This window comes from Corvus hawaiiensis, chromosome 21, assembly GCF_020740725.1.
Source record: "Corvus hawaiiensis isolate bCorHaw1 chromosome 21, bCorHaw1.pri.cur, whole genome shotgun sequence".
Lineage (NCBI taxonomy): Eukaryota > Metazoa > Chordata > Aves > Passeriformes > Corvidae > Corvus > Corvus hawaiiensis.
In genome coordinates, this window is record NC_063233.1 from 10,465,314 (window position 1) to 10,477,871 (window position 12,558).

Genomic DNA, 12,558 nt, shown 5'->3' on the forward strand with positions numbered 1-12,558 from the left:
TGGAGAGGGGGAACACGGAGCCCGGAATGGGACACGGACCGCGGGAAGGGGGGACACGGAGCCCGGGAGGGGACACGGACTTGGAGGGGCGGAGAGGGGGACACGGAGCCCGGGAAGGGGGGACACAGAGCCCGGGAGGGGACACGGAGCCGGGGAGGGCGGCGGGAGCCGGCGGGGCAGACCGGTGAGGGCGGCGGCCACACCTGAGCGGGCACCGGGGGGATGCTGCTCGCTGAGGGCACCACAGGACACCTGGCCAGCCGCCAGAAGCGAGCCTGCAGCCCCGGTGCTGCCGCAGCCAAAATACCGCTTCGGGAGCTTCTTTGAATAAGATATTTAATGTAAGTTTAACCTGAATGAAATAGTAAATATTCTCACGGCCGTGTGCAGTGCGAGTTAACTACAGTAAGTACGGTAGGTGTAGCCGGCCCCGTGCTCTGGCAAATACGGTAGAGCCCCCCCGGTCACGCGCTGCCGCGGGCGACATCGCCCCCTGCCGGCGCTGCGCGTCAGTGCCCCGGAACAGGAGACCGGTGGGGGCGCGGCGCCGCGCGCGAGGCGCTCCGGAGGCGCTCGGGTTTGCCGCGCGGAGCGGCGGGGAAGGCTTTGAGCGCCGGACCGTGGCTGTGGGCGCTTCCGGCCGGTGCCAGGTGAGTCCCGGGGGCGGCTCCGAGCGGGCCCGGGCGGGGCCGCCGGGAAGGAACGGGGCCGTGCGAGACCCCGGCCCGCCCAGGGAGCCCGCACCGGCGCAGCGGACCTTGAGCCTCGGGCGCTGGAGGAGCGGCGAGCGGGCGGGCGCGGCGGGGCCGCTCCGGGTGTACGCACCGCACGCCGAAATAAAGCCACGAAGCGGCTCCGGGCCTGCCGGGGCGGAGCGGGCTGGGCCAGGCTGAGGGGCTGGGCAGGGAGCCCGTGCGTGCGGGGAGCGGGGCGGAGGGAGCGCGGTCAGAATTACGGGGATTACACCTTCCAGCTGCGCGGAGCGGCGGGACGCGATCAACAGGAGTTACACGGGCTTGAGCGAGTTAACTACAAGTTAACAAACCAAAGGAATCCGTGGCAGTCCGGCCCCGGGCGGCGGTGGGTTTCAGTTTTAAACACCCTGCTACTGATTTGAAATGTTGTGGAGAATGGGAAAGAAGAGTCAGTGGAATTGGAAGTATCACGAGTGTTGTCCACACATAGAAAGATAAAACGTGTTTTAGGAAAAGAAAGATAGCTTGTTAACGCGATGTCAGCAGCAGGAGTGGAATAAAATGAGCGGGTAAAATTTTGTGTGTAATTAGATGCTGCAGGTGCAATGAATGTAGAAATTAAAGGCTGAACCACATGTGCGTGGAAAGGAGATTCCCTCCGCTGGTGTTCCTTCTTGGGAAGGGATTTCAGCATCTAAATCAACTGGTGAGTGCTTGGAACCACATACTTGCATTTTCTGAGGAACTGAACTCTAGTGCAGCCTGACAGGTTAATTAACAAAGGTGGTGGTGGTGTGACACAGAGTGTAGGAATGACCTGAGGACAAACCCTGCCTCAGCTGTTAAATGGAAGCCGTGGATGAGTGGGACTCAGCTGCTGCACTGCCCACATCTTGGTTCAGTCACTGGCTGAGCCCAAGGCAGGTTTGTGACCTTTGCTGTTCGAGGTCCTGCTGGCACCGAGGGGAGCTGGGCAGTGACAAGGTGCTGCTGCTGTGGCCGGGCCCGACCGGCCTGGTTGGGTGGGCCCAAGTGGCAGGAGGATCTTGGTACCATGCCAAGGCTGGTGCCCAGGACAGCTTCCCATCACAGTCTGTGTAGTATGTTTTTAAATAAAAATACATTTTTTGTAGCTCTCTGAGGATTCTTGGTGGTCTGACAGCCTCCTCAAGCAGCTCCCTTGGTAACCAGGAGCACTGGAGGGAGGGCTGGTCGCATAGGAGCTAAGGAACAGAAATACATGAACAGAAACAGGGCATGTGCCAGGGGCTGAACATCCTCCAGGTTCACATGTTCATCTCTTAGTGAGTGAATGTGTAAGAAATTGATACAGTGTTGGAGAAGTTATGGCAGATGTCAGTGACAAAAGTCTGAAAAATTGTGCAGAAAACTGAAAGAAGGGGGTGTGTATACGTGGGATACTGGAAGTCTGGAAAGCTGTTTTCCCAGAGGATAAAAGTCTTTGGTTCTTTCGGAATCCACGTGGAGGCTTCGTGTTGCAATGTGCCCAAAAGGCATTAACTTGGGCCTGGCAGGTGAGAGTCTTGTCCAGGTGTTTGAGGTCAGGAGCAGGGTGTCCTTTTCCCAGCTGTGCAAACTGGGAGCTCCCTGCTGGGAGACCTGGGGCAGATCCTCTCTGTGGGCTGCAGGTGAAAATCAGGCAATAAACCCTCCTTATGTCATTACAGCTTCTTCAGTCTCGGCTTTGCCACTCACTTGGGCTGTTGCTCTGGGCACAGCCCTTGGTGCTGGCTCTCAGCAGGAACAGACCTGTTTGAGGGTTGAGGCAACTGCCTCTGTAGCAGAAGAAAAATTCATGTGTTGCTAATTCTTACAGAATAATCCTCCTTGCAGTTTCCTGTGTGAAGAACAGGTGGGGAATGAAGGTAGAGACAGATGAAGTGTTTTGGAATCTGATCAGACCAGGAGCAGTTAAAAATCCTTCAACTTCTGTCTGATCACCTGTAACATGAGGGCTCTGTGCCTTCTCTGACCAGTATCCTGTGGATGAGGTTGTGTATTCCGTGCACTTACCACACCGTGAGCGTGAAGAAGGAATTTGCTAATGAAGAAAAAGTAGAATAAGATAATGGAAATATTATGCAAAGGGAAAAAATGTCTAATTTATGTTGTGTAAACATTTGAACAGTAGCAGCACAGAAACCGATTTGAAACTGACATCTCAGGAGTGGTTCCTGTTGGTGTCCTGCTCTGGAGCTGCTGTTCCTGCAGGCTGTACCTGCCCCTGCTTGTCGTGGTAGTGACTGACTTAAAAAATGCATCAAAGCCTCTTTTTTCTCTCATAATATTGCAGCCAAATTCTGTGTCCAGTGCTTCAGTCCCTGAGTGTGTTTGGGGGAGCAGAGCTGTGGGTGTGTCTGCACAGGTGAGCTCTGGCTCCTGTGCAGGTCACTGAGCTGGGCACTGCTGTGGTTCTTGTCCCACGTTACTGAGCCAGGGCGAGAGAGACCCAAGCTCCACATGGATTTCATGCATTTAAATAATTTCCTCTTTATGACATCTCCAGCTCTGCCAAGGATATGAGGGAAGGCCTCGAAGAAATGTGCAGCTCCTCCCAGGGGCAGCGGAGAGGCAGCTTTGACCTCTGCTCTCTGTGACAGGGACAGCAGCCAGGGAACGGCTGGAGCTGGGCCACTGGAGGGTTAGGCTGGATATCAGGAAAGGTTCTTCCCAGAGGGTGCTGGGCACTGCCCAGGCTCCCCAGGGAATGGGAGAGGAGCACCCTCATAGCACCTCATGATGTTAACATTACAGTAAAGATGCTTAGCAAGAAGTAAAGAAGTTGGCAAGCATGCGAGAGGGGTTCAAGGAAGAATTTGATGCCTCCCAATGTCTGTCTCCCAGCCTGCACTCAGCCAGGCGCTTGCAGGGGACTGTGGGGCTGAGGTGCTGAGTTGCCGGTGTGCCAAGTGCTCACAGGCCTGTTTGCTTCCCCACAGCTCCTGGTGGCAGCGGGATCCCCCAGACATCCCCCAGCAGCTGACGCAGTCACCGCCCTCCCTCGGGGTGAGTTTGCCGCCTGGGCTGAGTTTGCCTGGTCTGTTCGGAGGTTTCTGACACACATCTGGCAGGATGGGGGCAATGCAGCTTCAGGAACTTCTGCCCCTTTGCGTTCTGTCTTGTAGGAGCTTGGGAAAGGATCATTTGCACCGTCTGCTCCCAGCTGGGGTGTTGAGGGACACTGAGTGGGATGCCTTGGTGCAGGACACGGAGAGGGAGGAGGCAGGAGCTGCAGAGGAGCTGCTGTGACTTGTGAGCCTACACTGAGCAGCTGTGCTCTCCTGGCATAGCTGTAGGTACAGCTTTACGGGGAAGGAACAGCCTGATTCTGACAGCGTGATGCTGAGATTATTCCAGTGAATTTCTGTTCTGAGGATCGGCGTGGGGTTTGTTTCTCACTAAGAACTTCCTTGGTTTGCAGGATGGTTTATCAGTTTACGTGGCTGGGTGAAAGGGAACTGGGCAATAAACCATGTGTCTGCTGAATGAACTTGTGGTCAGTCCTGTTTCACCGCTGCAGCTTGTGAGCACTCTTGGGTGCAGACCAAAGAGTCACTATTTTATGGTACACCAGTGTATTAAGGAATATATTCAAGCAGATTCCATTTTGATATGTGAACCTCATGGATGATATTAACTTATTCTTGTAAAGTTTGATTTAACTACATATGTTAGAAAGTTATCCAGCAATTCCTTACGGATTGTGTAAAACTCAGTTTATCTTAAAAAGTTGTACTGGGTTAACTGTCACCTGACTCAGTATCCTTTCTTCTCTTGGAATGGGAGAACTGTGAATTTTCCCATCTTTCTCTATAGTCCTGCTGCCTACTGAGGTATTTACCAACGAGGGCTTGCGGGGCAGTGTAAAATATCTGTGCAGGAGCAGTCACCAGTCAGTGTCTATCATCTGCTTCCCCCTTTTCAAGCGGAAACAAGGCTCGTTTTGCGTTTTCCTGGTGTCCCTGGGTGTGTGAAATGCAGCTGCAGCCTCGTTAGAGGGCACTCTGGAACCATCCACGGGAGCGAGCAGCCACATTCCCCACCAGCTCTCCAGAGAAATCCTCCTGCAGATGTCCTTTACCCCCAGAGCAGAAAGTGGGAATCTGGAGCTGGATTACCCTGGGTACTGATGGTCCAAGGCAAGACGGCTTGTGCTGTGGGCTGATTTCATGCTTGTGCTCTATATGGAACCTAGCAACAATTTATTAGAGAATTCACTGCAGTTTTCCAAGTGTGAATTAATGAACATGCTTTTCTCATGGCCTTTACCCCATAAACTGCCCTGACCCTAAACATATATCCATTTTGGGACTTTTTTTTTGGTTGCTATTGTCTTTTAAAAAGTAGATTCTGGAGAAAAAAATAAGGTGCTTCAGAAACTCTTGGTCAGAAACTCTTGGGTTTTAGTACCAGCCCTTCCACCAGTTCTGTCTGTGCCTTTGACAAATAGTTTGTTGTGTCTCCTTTCACTTTCTTTCTGTCAAAAAGAGGATAATGATTTTTACCTTGGGAGAATTAATCAATGTATAAAAAAGTGCTTTGAAACCTGAAGTGGTTTAGAATTTTTTGAAAATATAATTAAAATACTGAACAAAGCAGGAGTCAGAGAAGTCAAATTTAAGACCATGATTATTGTTCAGCTGCTTTGGTGGTGCTTCTGTTCTGGCAAGATTATAGAGCGAGATCATTTGCATTACTTTTGATTTCCTGATATTTTTAGTTTTTTGTCCAAGGAACAGCATTCTTTGTATGCAGGAGTCAGATTGTCTGTAAACACAAACATAATCTTACCTTTGTCCAAACATACCTTGTTTTGCTTTTACAAAACCATACCAAACCGGTGGGAGCCAGCAGCTTTCTGAGCAATTAGCACTGACTCATCCCCGCCCTGGGGAGGCTTGGCAGAACCCAGGCCGTGTTTCCTCGGCTGGAGCCATCCCTGCCGGGCACAAACCTCATCTTTAAGGTATGGCTTCGCTCAGCCTCTGAATTCCCTGTGGTGCTGTGGGAGCAGCGCAGGTGGCGGCTGGGATCTGTCACCGCTCCTTGGGGCGCTCCTGTGCCTCTCCAGGATGGGAGAGGAGGCGTGGCATGGGGGTGATGGGACAGGTCACAGAGCAGGGCAGGGACAGCTATGGACACACCCAGCTGTCCGGCTGCCTGACCAGCTCCAGCCTTCCAGACTGCCATGGGTGTCCTGCCAGGGAGCTGTACTCCAAGGAGCAGTCTTATTGTCTGTGGGGTAGGGACAGTAAACATCTACCACAGGAGTGTTTATCAAAGCAGCTTCTGTGCTCCAGCCAGGAGACAGCACGTTCTCTGGAGTCCTGATCCCTGTGCAGGGCTTCCATGAACTCTGCTGGCCACGAGACTTCATTCTCCACAATCAAAGCAGAATAATTAGAAAAAGTACTGGTCAGGCCTTCTTTTTCTGCTTCTAGTTTTTAATCTCCTCTTGCACCTTCCCTTTCTGTCCCACCAGAACTTTCTGTCCCCTTGGTAGCTTTTTGGCAGAGAGGGGTTGCCTGGAGTAGAAGAAAGCGGAGCTGTTCCTGCTCAGGGGTTCTCCAGCATCCCTCTGTGGGAGAGCACAGGAGGAGGCAGCAGGAGCTGGCTGAGCCATGTGGATGGCTGCAGGTGTGTGGGAAGCAGCGCTGTGGGGAGATGCTGCAGCCTGTGAGGCAGCTGATGGCACAGGGTGAAAGCCCCTGCAGGCGGGTCTGGGCTGGGGATCCTGGCAGAGCCCAGGGGCAAAGGCAGGCGCTCTGCACTTCCAGCTCCCACTGCTCTCCTGGGAGGGTGGCACAGCTGCTCTGGGCAGAGGGAGTGGGTCAGGGTCAGAGAGCAGCTGGTGCTGATCCAGGGCTGATGTGTGGCCCCTGGATTCTTTCAGGGAGCTGGGAATACAACAGCAGACAAGGCAGGCTGGGATGGCTTTCCAGTGACTGCATCAGCTGGAATTTCTGAGGAACCTTTTATTTGGCTAGCTGGCAGATGGATTTTAAGGTGGAATGGAGCGCACAGGGACTCCTCTGGCAGAGATAAAAACAGTTGCTGAGCTTAAAGCATTTCAGCTGTGGGACTGGGGACTGTGGTTTTTAGTGGGTTTGAAGAGTGTTTCTTGTACTCTTGTGATTTCTGTAAGTGACTTTAGGACTGACACTGAGTGGCAGAGGCTTCAGCCAAAATCTTCACCCCCTTAGTGTTATCCTCCATCCCATATCCAAGTCCCTCTCGTGTTTTACCTCAGTTTGGGTGTTCCTAAAAATGATGGTAATCCAGGAGCCAGGGATGTTACAGACCATACTTAAGAGGAGCTCCAGGCTGCTTGTAGGAAACAGTTTCTTCCAGTTTTGAGTAATATCTCCCAGAAATTTTCTCACAGAACATCTCTGTGGAACTGAAAGTTTCCTTTTCTGGTGATGCTGTTTTGGTTTTTGTCATTGTTTGAAGAGCAGCTGTGTTCTGTGGTGATGTGTTTGCCTGAGTTGGCCAATGCCATCCCCACAGCACGATATGTTGAAGGGAATTCGTTGATGCTTTAGCTCTGAAATCAGCTCCAGGTACAAATGGGATTTTTATGAACAGGAGTGGCTGCAGTTCTTAGTCCCATCTATAGTTACAGTCCAGCGTTGGACTCAGGAAGTTCTGCCAAAACCTGATTTTTGCCCAGCAGCACAGGGGGGATCTGGAGGCCCAGTGCTGGTTCTGAGCAGGGTTTTGAGGCTGGTGGTGTGAGTGGGGTTTCTGGAGCCCCTCCCTGCTGTTCCCCTGCCCCCACACTGACCTTCTGACAGGGCAGGTTCTTGTGCTGGGCTCAGCAGCCACTGTGGGACAAACAGTGTGTGATAGGAGAAGGCAGCAATAGTGCAGAGTGTGTCCAGCTTGAAAAAGAGTGAAAAAGCTCCTGCTAATAGAGGTGAAGGGAACAAATACAACTGTAAAAACACAGGAGAGGAGCATAATAGGGAAATTTTGAATTTTGGGCAGTTTTCTGCCTAATGTAATGATGTAATGGAGCAAGAACGACTTTTTCCTTCCTTTTTTTTCCTCTTGTTTCTGTAGGAGCCCAATGGTGCTGTCTGGCTGATTTGTCAGAGGTTTAAGCAGCAAAAAGTAACTTTTTGGTAGCTTTTAAGTAAAGCAAATGCAAAACTTTGGGTATATGCTTAAAACTCACAAGAAAATGAACAAAAAAGAACAAAAACGAAGAAAGTATTTTGTGTACAATGTCCAGAGCAATTTTAAAATACTCTTGTTCCATGCCTAAATAAATGGTTGTTTCAGCCAAAGAGAAATCCTTCCTCATGATTTATTACACTAATCTGGATATAAGGCCTCTGAGCAGGATTGTCAGTTTATTAGAACAGCTTTCTTTCTCCTTTCAGATTTAATCCACATGTTGTTGTATCAACAGAGCCTTTGTCTCTACTCAGCTATGAGTTATCCTTTTTTAATAATAATAAAAAAAAGTGAAAACACATGTTTTTTAACAGCCTTGTTACAAAGAAACATAGGATGACATAGGGAGGGATAATCAGCAAATGGTGACTCTGATTTGTAACTTCAAAGTGGTGGTGCTTATAAAAGGGTGAAAAATGGCCCTTTCCCATCTGCCTGGGGCAGTGACTGTGGCAAGCCCGGCAGGGACAGGAGGAGGCAGCATTATCTTTAGCCAGGATTTCCGAGGTTTTTTCCCCAGCTTGTGCAGTGATGCTAAACATGCTCTTTTTAGTTAATTCTAATTTCCTTCCTTTTTTTTTAAAGGGGAACTTATCTAGAGGTGTATGTAATTCACATTTTCTTCCTTCCTGCCTTCCTCCCCTGCAGAGAAGTTCTTTCTTGGACCCCTTCTGTTTTCTAAATGGAGAGGAATTACTCTCAGGAAACTCATGAGTTCGGTATTATTCCTGTACTTGGTTTTGTGAGAAAACATTTATTTTGAGTATAAATGCTTTCTTGATACCTGCCTGAGGGTTCAGAAGTGCATGTGAGAGCTGCTCAGTGAAGCAGCTCACTGATGATAACCTTTCCTTGGCCCTCTCACCCCACTGACTCCTGCAGCTTCAGGGATTAGTGCTGAAGCACCTCAGCACCTCCTGAGCTGGCAGCTTGGGGGCTGAATGTGGCCAAAGGCAGAGCAGTTCCAGTACTGGTGATTTTGGTGCCAGCCTGGTTTCTTCCAGCCTATGCTGGCCTCCTGGCAGTCATCACAGCCCCCTTTAATTCTCTTGCAGGTGTCAGCACAGCAGCTCCTGCCTCAAGTGTCAACAGAATCATTTGCAGTGGTGTGATTTTAAAAGAAGCTGCTAATAACGTGTCTTGAAACAGAAGGAATTGGTCTGGCATTTAAAAAATGTGGCATGAGCCCATTCTACTTCCCAAAAGTATAGAAGAGAGTAAGAAAAGATCCACCTTAAAGGCTTAAATAGTGAAGGGGAAAAGAAGGTTGTGTCCTTGCTGCCAGAAGCAGATGCAGGGATAGCCTGGGATATTGGAGCTCTGGGGAAGGAGAGCTCTTGCTCTATCAGACAGATCCCTTGGTCCATCTTGAGTCACAGAATTTCAGACTGATTTAAATTGGAAGGGACCTTAAATCCCATCCAGTGCCACCCCTGCCATGGGCAGGGACACCTTCCACTGTCCCAGGCTGCTCCAAGCCCCATCCAGCCTGGCCTGGAACATTTCCAGGGATCCAGGGGCAGCCCCAGCTGCTCTGGGCACCCTGTGCCAGGGCCTCCCTGCCTCACAGGGAAGAATTTCTTCCTAATCTCTAATTTAATCCCACCCTTTGGCAGTGTGAAGCCATCCCCCTTGTCCTGTCACTACCTGCCTGTATAAGAAGTCCAGGCAGCATTGGCAGAGCCAGGCAGTGCTGGTAGAGCTGTGCCAAAGCAGCAGGCTGTTCCTGTATGAGGCAGCTGAGAGACAATCAACCCCCTGGCTGTAAACTGTTTGAGTGTTCCTTGCACAAGAAGGAAACCCCCTCCTTGGAGCGTGGCTGGGGAATGCAGATGGGGGGCTGGGTTTGTTTTCGTGCTCGCTGGCCTTATGCCAGTGCTGCCTTTTTCTCCCAGGCTGAGCATACCTCTCCAACGTCAGATAAAACACAAATCTTGGAGGACTGGACTTTGCAAGCTCTCTCAGAGTCACCTGTCCTCAAGTCTGCCTTCTACCAGCTGAAGTTCTCCACGCCCTGGTCCTACTGGGTACTCAGATTAGGTTTGTTTCCTTTGCAGTGTATCACTGTTCCTGATGGCAGCTGGCCCTATTGCTTCTCAGAACAGCTTAGAATGCAATCATTTCCAGAGCAGTGGTAAATGAGGAGGGGATTTGGCTTGCAAGAAGAATTTCTTTGTAGGTGGATTTTGCAGGGCACTGTACTATGTTGTGCTTTCATCTAAAATACCTTTGGGCAACCTCATCCCATTTTGAAGTTGGCCGTTCTTTGAGCAGCTGATTGGATTGGAAAGCTCCAGAGGTCTCTCCCAAACTAACTGACTCTGATTCTCTTTTCTTGTAGAGTTCCGGCAAAGATGCTTCTTTTGGCTTCATTTCCATCTCCTTTCATGCTCAGCAGCTTTCATCATGTTCCCATCATAAGCAGTTCTTTAAACTGAAGTGATGTGTAAACATCAGGAACAGTTTCTAAACTGTAACATGAGTTTCCTTCCCTCATAGTTCAGACTTCTTTTATGCTGCCATATTCAGATGATATGAAAAATCAATTTTCCTGTATTACTATGTATTAAGAGCTAACAGCTTTTTTTTGTCCTCATACAGAAATGTTCTACCATGGGGCAACAAAAAGAATAATTCTCTAAAAGTTAATGGGTCTTGTTTTCAAATCAGCTTTGTTCCTGTGCACTCTTTGTTGGAAAGCTGCAGAAGAAGGAAAGACGAAAAGAGCCTTGTTATTTGGGATCTATAGGATTATATTGTTACTGCCTTTTCAGTGAGTTGCATTTTTGCATTTAAAACTGGAGTTGAGGGAAAGATACTCTTTATGGATATTGGTAACTATTATCCAAACGCTTTAGCTCATACTTGACTTCATGTTGTACAGCATTTTGCTTAAAATCTAAGCAGTTGTTTAAGTTGCTTTGACTAGTAGTGGACCTAGTAACGTGTGTTACTGCTGCGGGAGCTGTGTTCTGGACAAGGCACTGCTGACAGTTTGCTGGCTCGCCTGGATTTACAATTTTTTTCTGAGGGCAGAACAGGATGGCGGGGCAATTAAATGGAGTTCCATATACCAAAAGTATAATTTATCACATATGTCCTCAAAACTGAAGCTGCCTGATCTCGGAGTCGCTGCCTGCTGCGTGCTCAGACCTTAACCTCTGTGTTTAGATTGCCAATGTGGTGCCAATTAGTGGGACTGGGATGCGGACACTGAGGAATATAACTCACTTCACATGGGCTGCCAAACAACTAGCAGATGTTGAGCTAATGGGTCTTGGCTACTACCAGCCTGACTTGGATTTCAACCCAGAGGTGAAAGAATTTATTTCTCTCTCATTACCAATTCCCTTGTCCTGAGCATCGGGAATTCCTTCCAGCTTACTCTGGGAGATGATGTAAAACATTTCCCCTCTCCCTCAAACCTGTTCCCAGGGTGTCCTGTACATTGCTTTATTTTTATGGTAATTTGCCACCTCTGGTATGTGTTAGCCTACAGGGTAGGCTTGATGGTCCATGGGAAATGAGGGTGTGAGCTCAAACATACTGGAATCCTGAACAGGAGAGCTCTGTGTGCGTGTGAGGTGGGTCAGGCACTGTCCCTGCAGCCATGTTCAGCGCTGAGATGGAAAGCCCATCCCAGGATTACTGTTACTCCTTTGAGTAACAAAGACTGTAAAAAGTGGTGGGGTGTGGCTTGCTGGGATGTTGCCTTTCTCTGTTCTCATGACTGGATATTGTACTCTCAGACCCTGGAAAATGTGTAACTGCAGGCTCAGAGTTTTCCTTCTGGTGCTGAGTCAGTGCTGGAGAATGGCCTGGCAGGTTCTGTGGCTTCCCTGGTGTGATTGAGAGGAGCAGGCAGTAGTTCTTGCTCAAGTGAACCTGGAGAAGAGGAGACTGAGGCAAGACTCATTGCAGTTACAACTTCCAGCGAGGGGAAGAAGAGGGGCAGCTCCGGTCTCTGCTCTGTGGTGAACAGGGACAGCACCCAGGGAGCGGCTGGAGCTGGGCCAGGGCAGGCTCAGGCTGAGAGCAGGGAAAGGTTCTTCCCCCAGAGGGTGCTGGGCACTGCCCAGGCTCCCCAGGGAATGGGCACGGCCCCGAGGCTGCCAGAGCTCCAGGAGCGTTTGGACAGCGCTGCCAGGGATGCCCAGGGTGGGGCTGTTGGGGGGTCTGGGCAGGGCCAGGGGGTTGCACTGGATGGTCCTGGTGGGCCCTTCCAGCTCAGGGGATTCTGTGAAAGTACAAGCATAGTAAGGGGATCTTTGTTTCTATAACCTCAGCAGCTTCAGGGACAGGGACAGGGAAATGGGGGGCTCAGCTGAAGGAGCAGTAGCACTGAAATAGTGACTGGTACCTAAATCCCATTTTTACCTCTGTACAGTCAGCTGACGTGTTTGATCAGTGTGTGCAATACTAGGGCTGATGCTTTTTGTTCTCTCTCCAGTAACTCTGTCTTTTGTTCTGTGACGATTTAGCCTTTGACATAAAGATGCCATCTGTACCATTCTGTCCAGCATTCAGGTCTTCAGCAATTTCTTTACCTTGCTCGTTTCCCACTGCAGTTAAAAGGCAGTGCTATTCCCATAACAGGTGTTTAAAAAACAAAATCTTACTTAATGAGAAGTTTTCAGTTGTAGCTTATTTTCTTACTGGC

General features: G+C 49.9%; 1 protein-coding gene across 6 annotated transcripts in view; it reads left to right on the plus strand.

Moving 5' to 3' along the window:
• The first annotated feature begins 541 nt into the window (after positions 1-541).
• Positions 542-12,558, plus strand: part of EXD3 (exonuclease 3'-5' domain containing 3) — a 214,009-nt gene continuing 201,992 nt past the window's right edge. For 3 of the 6 annotated variants that reach the window (XM_048325161.1, XM_048325164.1, XM_048325165.1), the window contains exons 1-2: positions 545-650; positions 3,656-3,722. The gene's annotated coding sequence lies outside the window, so the exon portion shown is untranslated. Of the gene's footprint in view, positions 651-961; positions 1,081-3,655; positions 3,723-12,558 lie in introns of those variants that run through there. The other 3 variants (XM_048325162.1, XM_048325158.1, XM_048325159.1) reach the window with 3 other exon arrangements.